Source organism: Bombus impatiens, unplaced genomic scaffold, assembly GCF_000188095.3.
Source record: "Bombus impatiens unplaced genomic scaffold, BIMP_2.2 scf_0257, whole genome shotgun sequence".
In the NCBI taxonomy this organism is placed as follows: Eukaryota; Metazoa; Arthropoda; class Insecta; order Hymenoptera; family Apidae; genus Bombus; species Bombus impatiens.
In genome coordinates, this window is record NT_176676.1 from 291,652 (window position 1) to 291,868 (window position 217).

Genomic DNA, 217 nt, shown 5'->3' on the forward strand with positions numbered 1-217 from the left:
GCCAGCCAATGCTCGTTTCAGTAGGAAGGGGCAATGGAGGCGGTCCTGGAGGCGGTACCGATGCGCGGAGGTGGTCCGCGAGTTACTCGCGAGAATCCCGTTGTTATGATTGTTATGAGTGTCCGAGCTGCCTCCAGCGAGGCTGCTTTGGGGGTGGAACGCGGCGCGCGAGAGGGACCCGCGCGTCGTCTGTCCCCCTTTTTCCACATCCTGGCCC